The sequence below is a fragment of the Cupressus sempervirens genome, chromosome 3, assembly GCF_028749045.1.
Source record: "Cupressus sempervirens isolate cs-2001-9-10 chromosome 3, ASM2874904v1, whole genome shotgun sequence".
NCBI classification, from domain to species: domain Eukaryota; kingdom Viridiplantae; phylum Streptophyta; class Pinopsida; order Cupressales; family Cupressaceae; genus Cupressus; species Cupressus sempervirens.
This window is the reverse complement of record NC_143120.1, coordinates 787,929,728-787,941,436: the sequence shown is the minus strand read 5'-3', so window position 1 is coordinate 787,941,436 and position 11,709 is coordinate 787,929,728.

Below are 11,709 nucleotides of genomic sequence, written 5' to 3'. Positions count from 1 at the left end.
TTGAACAATTGTAAACTGTTAGAAAGTGCATTATTTTTTTCAGTAACATATGTATATATAATAATGAATAATAATAATTTTTTCATGTATGTCAAAATTATAACTAACATTACCATTGGATCATATAATAATGAAGTAATCAACCTAGCTAATCAGCAACTAGAATAATTTAAATGGTGTTTCCAATGTCATAGTACCTACTGCAACACTTTCTTGGATTCTATCCAGTGGCTTCCATAATATTCTCTATGTTGTCTAGCTATTGTTTCTGCCATGCAATCCCTTTCTAAAGTTGTTCCTTCTCCTTCACTTTCTAAAGTTTCTCCTTCTCCTTTGCTCTCGTACCTTAAATTTTGATTATCAAACTTCTAAATGTCTACCTCTACCTTATCTAAAATCAACTTCACAGTGTGTTGTAAGTCTAGCATAGGTGTTTGATCATCAATAGCTTTCATTTAATTATTCAAGTTTTCAAGATCAGTCAACACCCTCACTTGTGAACCTCTCATGTCAAGCACTTTTTATACTGTTTCAACACAATGTTCTTGCTTTTGAGCTAACAAATCTTTGGTGCATTTTCTTGTAAAACATTAATTTTGTTGAACAATTGTAAACTGTTAGAAAATGCATTGTTGTTTTCATGTATGTATGTATATATGTATGTATGTATGTATATATATGTATGTATATAAAGAGAGATCTTCTGGATTGTGGATTATGGATTATAAACAAAAAATAAAAGAAAACATGACATTAATCATTCCCCAATTGCTTTGATTGATTTTGGAGAGCTACGCATGAAATAGGGTGGAGAGCTCTAAACATTGGTGAAGATCACTAGAGATCTAGGATTTTGTTGTTGTTCCCTTGTGATTTTTTGCATTTCATTTTTTTTTGTGCCCTTTCTCTATGATTTTCTTCAAGGGGAGAAGAGGTACCTTTGTAAATGTTCTTTTTTTTTTCCTTCTAGACATGTATATCTTGTTCATATATAATAGCTTTGGTCAAATTCAAGGATAATTAATTATGATGATTGTATGCATATGTGCATGTATGTTTGTATATCAGTTCACTACATGAATTACTTTGCATGCATACATACACACTTGCATAGTACTTGTGCTAAATTAATTGATTCATTCATGTCTTGAATTCACACAAGCAATTATCCTTGCATTTAATCAAAATTAATCATACCAAACTAAGTATGCAGAAATCTATACCTACAAATTATATTATCTCTTGGTGATTGAGTAAAGATCTCGTACATAATATCATCTAGGTAATGATAAAATGCATTCACATTAAGTCATAATAGGATCAAGTAGATGATCCATATATGTTACTTCATACTTTTTTTATTGAACATTTTGTGGCTCAAAGTGTTGGCTCATCAATTTGAATATATAGTTCAATAGTTCAAGTTTGACAATTCCAAGTAGCCCATACCATTTTAGAAGACTAAGTCCAGTGATTTGTATCTAGCTATTTGATGATATAGAAATTCAATATGGAGGAGGATTTATTGGAATCACAAATGAATCATCCCATATCCATAAACAACATCTAATATTTTGTAAGTATTGTTGTGGTTCCACAACACATGCCTCATTTTGACTAGAAATGGGGACCCCCTACTTTATTTTTGGTTTTTCGGATCCCTAGTATGGGGTCTGAGTCTTTTTCTAGTGTTATATCTAATATATTTTGTTAGATCTAAGTCTTGGTTTCAAAACCTAGATTCTAGAATTCATCATCTAAGGGGATAAGTCCTTTTTGCAAAGAAAAAGGCACACCAATGCACCACACTAGGTGCACTAGTGCACCAAGATACTTAAGGAAAGCATATTCCCTTTGGAAGTGTGCACCTACACACCTCTAAGAGGTGCACCATTGCACCAGATCCCCTTCCACCCCCACCTACACACACAAAAACAAAAAACTTTAAGAAACACAAACTTGACTTAAGGTACATAGTAGTTCACCTAATTTGGTGTGCTAATACACACCTTTAGTTTCATTTTGTGTGCTAAGTATCACAAAAGAAGGGTGCACATCAGTACACTCCATGAGGTGCATTTCCTCACACCCCAATCTTTGAAAAGAGTTAGGCACACCTAGCGCACTTTCGAGGTGCACCAGGTACGCCCTTTTTTTGCATATAAGGGTTGCATAATTAGGTTTTAGGTGTCTCTATCTTAGGGTTTTTGGGTTTTGTTTGTGTCAATTTTAGGGTCAATATTAATGGGTTTGATTTTCAACTCTCCAGAGTAATGTATGCTTCTTTGTGCAATTAAAAAGGGCATCCTTAACTTGTTAGGGTCATAACTTTTGACTTAGAGCTCATAATTCCAAACTATTTACACCATTGGAAAGAAGAACTAAAAAATTTATTTCCAGTCCCTAAAATAGTGAGCCTTTGGCTACCCAATTTTAAGGACTAATGAAAGTTTCAACTTTAAATTTTGAGTAGAAGACCTCCTAAAAAAGCTATTTAAAAATGCTTAGAAAATCTAGTGAAAATGTTTCAAACGTTTGATCATTTTGGATAATCTAGATCACCTTGTTTCTCACCAAGAAGGATAAGGTAGTTAGAGAGAAGAAAAGATCATAGATACAGAGGTTGGACACATAAGCTAGAATAGGTTCCTCATCTTACACAAATATTAATGACAAGATTCAACATGAGTTCCTTGGGATTTTAGATAGAAGAAGCAAGAGGAGTTCAAATGAATGAAAGTTTTTGGCTATAAAGAAAGAATAAATCATCAAAATGAGGAAAAAAAGTACACTAAAGTGATCTAAAACCCCATTTGAGAAAAACCTAGAAACCATTTTCAAAACTGAGAACTTTGATTTTTTGGCGAATTAAGCTTTCAAGGTGCGCTGGTGTGGTGCTACACTTTTTCAATGGTATTTTGGTAGATTTTGAATGGTTTAGAAGAAGTTTCTAATGATGAGGATATCAAATAGGCATTTAGAATGGAAGAAGCTTTATTGGAGCTTGACGTAAGACTCAAAATTTTTGCAAAAACTTGTATAGAAGTAGATAATTATAGGCAAAAAGTCAAAGATAAATATAATGCCTTGGATTTTTCTAGATGTGAAAAAGGTCACTAAAATAATAGATAAATTCAAAGGCAAACATCTATACATAGCTCTGGTATGAAGGAGAACAAAACCCAAAAGCCAGAATTTCATTTTTGACACTTAGTGATATTTTGCATTTTTTGGACCCATGAGGTGCACTATTGCACTTGGTGCACTACTATGCTAGGTGTGCTTTTTGGTGAGAAAGTGTTAGAAATTTTTTGAAGAAGCTAGAGGTGTGTAGGTGTGCTGGTGCACTTATTTTGAGGTGTCCTTTTCTAGAGGTACATTGACAGTTAACTACTAGTTCCAAAAATAGAGCTTTCCATGCATCAGAAACACATTCTAACAACAATTTAACTCTGATAGAAACCCAATGAAGGTTGAACTTCTTATTTTGACACTTTTACATTAACTAAAGGCTCTCTTCTTCTTATTTTCTCATTATTTCTTTGTTTTATGACATGTAAAGGCTCATGCATCCAATTAATGATATAAAAATGGATGGAGTCCTACTAAGCCCTAGTTAGGTAGTTAGTTTGTATATAATTAGTTTGTTTTATTAATTTCAAAGCATATGATTGCATGAAGATATCTCTCACTCTCAAAAAAAATTGAGGAGATAATTTCTTATAAATATAGGATTGCAATATATAATCAAGGTTGTCATTATTTTGTAATAATATTTGTTTTTGGTGCTCGCATTTGGAGTGTAGTGATTCTTGCCTAAGTGTGTCATTTTTTTATGAATGTATGTTCATGGAATTTTGATTGAGCCAAAAAATTTATTGCATTTTTTATGGTTGTGTGATCTTTTAATTTTGGTGTTTGCTACATTTTTCTGAATTCCATTGGCATGTCTAGTTTTGAGAAGAGATCACCCATTTTGTTCCATGAAAAGTGAAACATCTCATAGTTGCTAAATTCCCATTGATGATTGCATCAATAGAATTAAGAAAATTATTGTTCTTATTTTCATTGGTTACCTACCAATTTCTTTGAAGGCTTAATTCGAAGACGTGTTATTTCTGTAGCTTATGTCCATTAGGATTTTACATTCATCTTATTTGCTTAAACTTCTTGCAACCCTATCTTCATTATTTTCCTTACTAACCTCTTGGTTAAACTAGGAATTCATATAGTTAAATTATTAGAATGCATTCATTTTAAAAATAGAAAATGCCAAAAACATCTCTTTTGTGGCTAATTTTGAAACAACAAGTAGATTGGTCATCTTATCCGAATTGTTTGGAACCAACAAAGGCTTCCTCATGAATATTCACATTTATCTTCAAATGAGTGGATTCTAGTAGGTCACAAGATCACCTAAAACCTTGGAGTTGATCCTAGATTAACTTTTCAAGAGAGGAGTTTGAAAGGATTCATGCCATTAAGCATCATGTAAAATGATAGCTCAACAAGTCTCTCTCCTCTAAATACCCAATACATGGAGCCATTATCATCATGAGTAGACTCACTTTCCTTAGATGAATTCAATTGAAACTATTCATACCAAATTAAGTATGTAGAAATCTATACTTATAGATTATATTATCTCTTGATGATTAAGTAAAGATCAAATGTAGTTTTCCAGGGTGATAAAATTGCATATCCATATGCATATGTATGTGTCTCTACATCTTGTTTTGTGCCCTTGTGATCTTTTTATATGCATGTATGTATGTATGTGTATACATATATATACATATGTGTGTGTGTGTGTATGTGTACATACATACACATACATATGTGTGTCTATGTGTTTATATATGTATATAAATAAAGAGATCTTTGTATATATACATACATACATAGACACACACATATGTGGGGAAATATAAAGAGATATATGTTTAGAAGGAAAAGAAAAGAACATTTACATAGGTACCTCTTCTCCCCTTGAATAAAATCACAAAGCACTACTACATTTGGGCTCGAATACAACACAAATTACACCACTGTCACAAATTGTTATCGAAATTTGACCCAAAATATTGTAGTGCAAAAGGAACAGAGATCATAAGAGCATGCGATGAAAACAAAATTTTAGATCAAGGGCATGGAGATCATAAGGGCATGATAATAAAATGTAGAGATCACAAGGGCATGATAATGAAATGCGTAGATCACAAGGGCATGACAATGCAACAATCACAATGGCATGGAAATAAATATCCAACAACATTCAGAGCTCTCCACCCTCATTTAGAGCTCTCCAACCTCTTTCACACACAATGCTCCATAGTAAAAACAAATGGGGAATGATTTATGTTGTATTTTTTTTATATCTAAAATTAACTTCACATTGTTTTGTAACTCTAATATAGGTGTTTTATCCTTGATAGCTTTCATTTCAACATTTCAAAATTCAATTTTTCAAGTTTCCTCTTCATTATATAATCCTTTCCACCCTAAAATCCACTTTGTTACTTCATTAAAATCAGGACTTGAATAAAGCCAATGATACAAAACCTACTGTCACTTTGGAAAAAATGTTTCCTCTAGCATTGCAACCATATGATAAATGGGAATAACACATGCTTCAGTCATAACCCAATTAAATTGGTCTACTTGCTGATTAAGTGGGTTGATTACAAATTCTTGGAGAATTGTCATCAAATTATGTACAATAAAATGGACAATCACTTGTTCCCAACTAGTAGGATCAAATACAATTTTCCAAGGGGATAAAATCACATATGCAAATGCATCACTTGCATGCCAGACATGAAGTGCATTTCCTAACTTATAACAAATGGTTGTATATAAAGGCTCCATATGCTTTCTCAATAATGGAAGCCAAGTATGTAACCATGCATGTATTGAAGTTAATTTGGGCATCACTATATGATCTAGAATGTTATGAAGTACTGAAGTTGGTAGTAACTTCTCCCATGTCTCTAGAAAATGTTGCATAGGTTAGGGTCCCTATGCTCTCAAGAATTTGTAGCATAGGTTTAGGGTAGTAACTCCTTACACTCAACTCTTCATTGAAGTTATTCTCTCTTCCACAATGACATTGTCTCTAAACCATGCAAAGGATGGAAGTGGTTCCCAACCTTGAAACACTCTTATAAGAAATGACAAAGAAAATGCAGATGCAATACATGACAAATTGCACAACTTATAGTCTTTATGTTAAAGAATGTACCTTTGGTCTGACAATAATTGTGATCATCATATATATACATATGTATATATTTATACTTGTATGATATATATATATATATCTATGTGTGTGTGTGCACGAGCACATATGTATAATAGGAGTATATGAAATAATGCATAGTTGAAATTGGTGATCATATATATTGTTTGAGATCTCATTTAAGGCATGATCAAAGATTATTCTAATTCCTTTGATTTCAGATCACTATCAATCTATTGTAATTCATAATGATTGGTAATGCATGATTAATACTTGTATTAAGTCTATACAAATTGGGTTTGATAAACCATCACCAAACTAGTGTGATTGTGAATGTTCATGTTTCCATTTAGATGCATGCCCATTCAACATCACAAATTAGTTTTCATACATACAATAAAAGTTGTGCATCAATCAGCCTCAAATATGAAATTTGCTAAGAAACTTTACACTTTATATATACAAATAGATTTTTTTAAGGTGCTTATTACATATTAGCACAATAGAAAAATTGATCTAACTACATACATATTCTAAAATCCAAATCATAAAACAATAAAACTCACTCAACCTGTGCTAAGTGACTTAGCTCAAGATCCGACACAAAAATAATGCAGACCAAGAGAAATGGGCAATGTTTGCAAGAAATTTCATAAAAACATATCACAGTAGATGTTTTTAGAAAGAAACAAGCCATAACCATAATTAGTTTTTCCCAATTAGTAGGATCAAATACAAGGGTGATAAAATTGCATATGCAGATGTATGTATGTATGTGTATATATATGTATGTATGTATATTTATGTATGTATATGTATATATGTATGTATATACATATATACATACATATATATATGTATGTATATACATATATACATACATATATATATGTATATGTATATGTGTATGTATACATACATACACACACACACACACATATCTATGTGTCTATGTATGTATGTATGTATGTATATATAGAGAGATCTTATGGATTGTGGAGATCAGTGGAGATGTAGGATTTTGTTGTCATGCCCTTGTGATCTCTATATATGTATATATTTATATAAACAAAGAGATCTTGGCACAACATAAATATAATAAAACTTGCTCAATATGTAGCATGGAAACAGATGCAATAGCAACGCCTATTGGTAAGTAGATTCCTCTTTTTATCTCTCATTTTTCATGTGTTTATTTCACTTGAACTATATAAGGACCAATTTAGGATGTATATAGGTTAACCTTACATACATACACACACACACATATCTATGTGTCTATGTATGTATGTATGTGTAGAGAGATCTTGTGGATTGTGGAGATCAGTGGAGATGTAGGCTTTCATTGTCATGCCCTTGTGATCTCTATATATGTATGTATGTATGTATGTATGTATGTATATATTTATATAAATAGAGAGATCTTTGGAACAATAGAAAAATAATAAAACTCACTCAATAGGTAGTATGGCAATAGATGCAATAGCAATGCCTATTGGTAAGTAGATTCCTCTTTTTATATCTCATTTTTTATGTGTGTATTTCACTTGAACTATATAAGGATTAAGTTAGGACATATATAGGTTAACCTTACATTAAATGTAACCTACAACAAAAAGGTTGCACTAGGTTATTACAATATTGTAATTATAGAAAACTACCTGATTTGCCTGAGTGGGTGTATGATGGTGAAGAGATGTATTAGGTGAGTAGAGCTCACCAGTGGTTATAGGAATACAACTACATCAAAAATAATTGGAAACCAAAACTACATATTCATTAGAGTGAGTAGTTCAAGGGTCTTGATCCCATGGATATGGGTATGTAGGCAGCCTAGTAAGTGGAGTATGCCTCCAGTATACAGATACCGTGGACATAGTTAACTAGCACTTAACTATTTTAAGACATTATATGTTAACTCACAAGTCTCATTCTCTTGCATAAGCCTCTCGCTAAATCACCCAAGATGGCTTGAATATCTAGCTAAGCACCTCCTATATTACTCAATTTCTTGAATACATCTTTGACATAATTTTGATTATGTATAAGAGGATTATATGTTTCTTCATTATTGCCAGTAACTGTGTTCATTCTAACTATGTACTCTTACTTTTTTTATCACGTTCTTTGACAACAATTTACCTTTTGACTTTTGTTGGGGCCTAAGCTTTGGAATCAATGTTAGTTAATTTGCATGGTAGTTGAATTTTTTGAATTTATCAACATAATACTAAGTAGAATTTGAAAAAAATTGGATTTCAATTCTCCATTTGGGACATAATCATATTTTGTTCCTTAATTTTGGATGGAGTAATGAGGGTTCTAGCTAAGGCCATAAGAGAGCATTTGAGTCGTGAACATAAAATTGGAAATGATTTATGTCATGTTTTTTTTTTCTAATATCTAAAATCAACTTCACATTGTGTTGTGACTCTAGCATAGGTGTTTGATCCTCAATAGATTTCATTTCAACATTCAAGTTTTCAAGTTTAATCTTCATTATATGTTTGATTTATCAATGATTTCCTCAAATTCGATTATAATGCATCTTAACTTCAATGATGCAATCACTCGTGTATCTCTAGATTATGTAAGAACTTATTGATTTACAAAATCTAGGTAGATACTAAGAGTTCCAAAACCATAAACTTGAAGACCATCATGTGTACATCCCACTTTAGGGAAAAATTGGATGTCATGTTCTTATGCATATATTACAATCACTTCCTTCAAACTCAACTGAGGTGCACCCATGGAATTATTTTGGTGAATCCCACTACCCATGGAAGCTAAGCTTATTGTTGACCATAAATTGCTACTAAAGTGCCTCAAATTGGCATTTCTCGATCACCCTAAGATAGCTTACATTCTCTCTATCCCCCAGATGTTCCACAATCATACCCTCCATAGCTTGATTTATCATTTCAAGGGCTACATTTACCTGACTTCTTGTCCTCTATTGCTACTAAAGTGCCTCAAATTGGCATTTCTCCATCACCCTAAGATAGCTTACATTCTCTCTAGCCCCCAGATGTTCCACACTCATACCCTCTATAGCTTGATTTATCATTTCAAGGGCTACATTTACTGACTTCTTATCCTTTCCACCCTAAAAACCACTTTGTTACTTCATTAAAATTAGGACTCGAACAAAGCCAATGATGCAAAACCTGCTGTCACTTTCAAAAAAATGTTTCCTATAACATTGCAACCATATGACAAATGGGATTATCACATGCCCAAGCCATAACCCAGTTAGATTGGTCTACTTGCTGATTAGTTGGGTATTGAATTTAATTTGGGCATCACTATAGAGATCTTCAAGATTTTGGGTTATGTATTATAAACAAAAAAATAAAAGAAAATGTGACATTAATCATTCCCTATTTGTATGTATATAAATAGAGAGATCTTGGAATAACATGAAAACAATAAAACTCACTCAATAGGTAGCATGGCCACAGATGCAATGACAATACCTATTGGTAAGTAGATTCCTCTTTTTCTCTCTCATTTTCCATGTGTTTATTTCACATGAAATATTATTTCTTAGGGTATATTTTATAATATTGGATAAATTTTATGTAGGACATGATGAGGACATTCTTAGATGTACCTAGTGTACCTATCTTTTGAGGATATTCTACTTGCATGCAAAATTTCCATGCATCACTTGCATGCCAAGCATGAAGTGCATTCCCCAATTTATAAAAAATGGTTGGATATAAAGGCTCCATACACTAGCCCAAAAATGGTAGCCAAGGATGTAACTATGCATGTATTGGCATAGTCTTCCTTCAAGGATCCCAAATATCTATTGTTGCTATTAATTTGGTCTAGTTACTGATTAGCTGGGTTGATTACAATTTTTTGTAAAACTATCATCAATTAGGTATAGTAATACAAACAATCAATTATTCTCAGCTAGCAGGATCAAATATAGTTTTCCAAGGTGATAAAATTGCACATGCAGATTTATGTGTGTGTGTGTGTGTATAGAGAGATCTTGTGAATTGTGAAGATCAGTGAATATCTAGGATTTCATTGTTGTGCCCTTATGATCACCACATTTCATTGTCATGCCCTTGTAATCTTTGCATCTCATTGTCATACCATTGTGATCTATATATGTGTGTGTGTGTGTGTGTGTACACACACACACACACACACACACACACACATATATACATATATACATATGTATATGTAGATATATGTGTATATATATGTATGTATTTATATAAACAAAGAGATCTTGGCACAACAGAAAAATAATAAAACTCACTCAATAGGCAGCATGACCATAGATATAATGGCAATGCCTATTGGTAAGTAGATTCCTTTTTTTCTCTCACATTTTTCATGTGTTTATTTCACTTGAGCTAACATTTCTTAGGGGGCATTTTGTAATATTGGATTCATTTTATGTAGAGGCAATGAGGACATTCTTGGATGTACCCATGTGATGAATTTCTCACGAACAATGAAGATGGACTTCCCCTAAGAGTAGTAGGAGGCGATGACGAAATTGTAGGTACTTTAAAGATTGATCCTTTCTTAAATATTTTAGATTTTAATAGGGATTTAGATTTTTTTTTTATTTTTTTTTGGGGGGGGGGGGGAGATGAGCTTCCACCTTCACATGGTTGGCCGTAATTAGTAGGGAATTTTTTAAAAAAAAATCTTGAAACCAAATGAAGCTCAACATTAAACTATAATTGTATGAAAACTAATTGTGTAAATTTCTTGGTTTTAGGAAATGTAGAAGGACACCATAGTTCAATATGCAACATCAATTCATATGCATATAACATCAGGTAGAGCTGAAAACACAATAGGTTTGCATTTTTGTAAGAGGTCTTTAATGAGGTATTTTAAGTTATAGACCATCACAAAAATTGTTCTGATGGTCTATAATTTTAAAAACTTAATAGACCTATTAAATAAATGTAATTAGTATTTTATCAAATTTGTGTGTTTTCCATGCATTTGAATGCAACTACATGTGTATTCTCAATTCAGGGCGGTAGAATCATATTTTGGATGCAATGGAAAACTGACATGCACTAGAAGATGGGAAAATGATGTCACTTTTGAAGGTTTTGAACAATTTTTTGTACTTTAAATATTGATCCTTTCTTAGATATTGTAGATGTTAATAGGGAATTTAGATATTGGGGGGGTGTGGCCCAATGAGCTTCCATCTTTACGCGGTTGGCCCTGATTAGTAGAGAATATTGAAGTATTCTTGAAACCAAGTGAAACTCAATATTAACCTATGATTGCATGATAACTAACTATTGAATCTATTGTGAGCTATGAGAGAATCATAGCTATTCAACATTTTTTGCCAAATTTTTTTATTAATACAAAATGCAATCACACTTGAGATAACCACTTTCAATGGCTAGTTGTCGATTGTGCAACATTCCTGCCACATCCACATCACTATTGAGATAGATGTTTCTGAT